Genomic DNA, 3,362 nt, shown 5'->3' on the forward strand with positions numbered 1-3,362 from the left:
GCACAGATTCTAGTAAAATGTAGTAAGTTATGAGCTTTGAATATTTGTTACTTTTGTTTTATATATAATTTGTGTATTTTAAAAAAAATTTTATTATTATTTTGTGTGTGTGTGTGTGTGTGTGTGTGTGTGTATACACTGTCAAATCAGATCTGACTGGTACAGGAGGAGATTGTTCCTCCTTCTCCAGTAGAGCATCTGGTGGATTCAAACTGCGTACCTCTGGGATTACAGTGCAGCTTCTTGCCACTAGGCCACCAGAGCTCTCTTGTTTGTATATTTTTATAATTTAATTTTTAAGGTCTATGTTAAACAACCAGCTCTCAAAACTTAGGAAAATTTAACCGGTCACTCTTGTCAGCTTCAGTATACCACTAGTACACCATGAGACAGGTCACTTCCAGGTCTGGTTCTTAAATGCCCAGTATAACCTTTCATGCACTCCCACTTTATTCACTGACCAGTCCAATCAGAAGATCCAGCAGAGGGCTCTAAGGATACCTTAGAGCCTGGATCCCTGCGTCACTACTTGGAGGAGAGGTGTCATAAAGTACCATTCTATGAAAATTATCCACCTTAAACTTTATATAAGTAAGAAACTCCTGTTGTTCTAAGTCTACAAGCTTGAGCTTGTTTATTGTAGCAAAATCTATCATGGCTAATAAATTTGTCAGAAAATTAAGAATAAAATGAGTTTAGTTTATTGATATTAAACATCACTCTAAAACACAATGGTCAATACTCGAAATCAGAGTGATGTCATGTAATTTATTTACTATTTTAAGTAGAATCTCCAATATTGCACTTAAGTTGGCCTTCCTATCTTGACTTTTGACTTCTAATGATTTCTGGTTTTTCCCCACTTATAAATCTAGGGCTTACAAGTATCTCAGAAATAGTACTTTTGATTTCAGAGTTTCACTTGCAGTTTATTAATATATTTAACAAATGTTTGAGGCCAAAGAACAGGCTCACATAGTTGTAGGTGAATTGTTGCTATTGGTCAGAAAGTGTAAAAAAAATTCTTTCTGCCTTAAGGTAATGCTTGAAATATTCTGTTTTAACTGTAAGACCACTAGATATTAAGGTCCAACCGTGGACATAGAGTGCTATCTGAACCAATTAGCCTCTAAAGCCAGACTCTGTGGTCTTTTCTTGGTGAATATTCTGACAATACTTACAACAAGCCCAAGGAATCGGTGGGAAAAGCACTTAAAAGAACCTTTGATGGAAATTAAGAAACGTCTAGCAAGAAATCAATGGCATCTGCCGGAAAACAGAAATGCCTTGAGAATCTATTTTTCCCCAGGTTGAAGGGTTCTTAAAAATTTCAAATATAAACATCCAACCTCAGGTTGAAGAGTTCTTAAAAATTTTCAAATATAAACATCTAACCTAGTGTGTAAAACATTCTTTCTAGAAAAAGACAGTGGGTAGCAGTTTTGAAGGCAACGTTTCCCTATAGACACCCGGTCTTGCATTTATTCATCAAATGTTCAGTGGGTGTCTTCCGTGGATAAGGGGCACGCTGGATGTGGTGAGGCCACAGTGGTAACTACAACTGCATGGAGGAGGTGGCATGGGTTTGCTACATGGGGAGTGGGAAGAAGGGCACCCCATGTTTAAGAAATAACCTGAACAAAGTGTGTGGTATCTTTGAAAAACGGGAATGCACTAAGAGGTCAAAATTGTGTGACAAGCCCCCAGTGACATGCTGAGGATTATGGACTATGTTCTGCACACCAGGAGGAGAGAATCACTGTAGGGCTTTCTCTTTGTTTGTTTGTATTTGTTTTGATCTGTTTTCGCTCTTGTTATGGGAATTTTGATGATGCAAGACATGACCTTACCATGGTGTTAGAAGGCTAGCTGTCTGATACGATAAGGAGTTAAACTACAGAGGGCGAAATTGCAGCAGAAGATTGTTGGGAGGGCTTCTGCACAGGGTGAAGGTGACAAACAGGGCTCTGGAAGAGATCTTTGGAAATAGAAATGAAGAGATGGCCATAAAGAAGTGGGGAGATATAGTCACAGGACTTGCTACTTAACTAGATATGCATGTTTGGGGCTTTTAAAAAAGGGTACAATGCAGAAGACCCCCATGTCTAGAGACCTTTAGAGCTGCCCAACAGGGGCACCTTAAATCAAGATGGGAAAAGGCACACACTCAATTTTAAAGACGTTGAGTCAGAGAAGCTACTGGGCATTTCTGAGAGGAGAGGGACCTTCAGATGGAAAGATGTTTGGAGGCAGCACTGAGGAGAAAGACAGGAATGAGACATAGAGTTTGCAGCACATAGGCAATGAAGAGTAGAGACTATTGTGGGAAAGGGCAGGACAAGCCATCACAGATTAGAAAGGAAAGGGGGTGAAGGGTCACGAAAGCCAGAAGAGAGTCACATCCTTTCAATTCTGTGGCTATGCCCAACAACACACAGTTACTGAGTCTCCATTATGTGTCAGGAGAAGAATACAGGTCTCAGCTGCATTGGGTTCCTGGTACAGCAAGTTTTCTAGCATAAGCAGTCTTTGCTTTAAGTGAAACATTACCCCCAAAAATACACTGCAGAGCAATTACAAATCTTCTAAATTAGTAAAGTTTTTTACAATTTTAATTAAGGGGAACGCTGGTGGCATAGCCACAGTGAGTTGCAATATAAACCCAAAGGCACCCTCTCTCTGGTGGTTTGAAACTATCAATAGCTCTGAAGAAGATGGGCAATCTCCTCCTATGTGAGTTAGAGCCTCTAAAACTCCAGAATGAATTCTAACTCATAGGGTCAGCTATGAGTTAGAGTTCATTTTATTAGTCTACACTATTCGAGGGAGCACTGGTGGTCTAGTGGCAAGAAGCTGCGCTGCAATTTCGAAGACCTGTGGTTGGAGGCCACCAGTTGTTCCATGGGAGAAAGATGGGCAATCTCCTCCTGTGCAATTACTTGCCTCTGAAAAACTGCTGGTGGGTGTACTATGTGTTGGTTCTGACTCTATGTACCCAAGAGCAATAACAACACTAGTTTAGGCTCTTCCCTGCCTCAGTGACAGTAGAATCAAGGCACTGACCTGCTGGTAACCCTAGATGGAAAGAAATCTGCATATCAGAGTCACCAGGCAGAGTAGATCTTGGATGACCTGAGTGAGATGAGTAAAATATCAATTTTTACTATGCTAAGGTACTTATCTCATATGCAAATTCAAGCTAAAGCTGAGGAAAATTAAACCAAATCCGAGGCAACCAAAATATGACTTTGAGTCTATCCCATCTGAATTTCAGAACCATCTCAGGAACAGATTTGAGGCTTTGAACACTAATGAACGAAGGCCAGATGAGTTGTGGGAGGATATCAAGGGCATCATCCAGG

The sequence above is a fragment of the Elephantulus edwardii genome, unplaced genomic scaffold (assembly GCF_000299155.1).
Source record: "Elephantulus edwardii isolate Elephantulus edwardi_28Jun2011 unplaced genomic scaffold, EleEdw1.0 scaffold00001, whole genome shotgun sequence".
NCBI classification, from domain to species: Eukaryota; Metazoa; Chordata; class Mammalia; order Macroscelidea; family Macroscelididae; genus Elephantulus; species Elephantulus edwardii.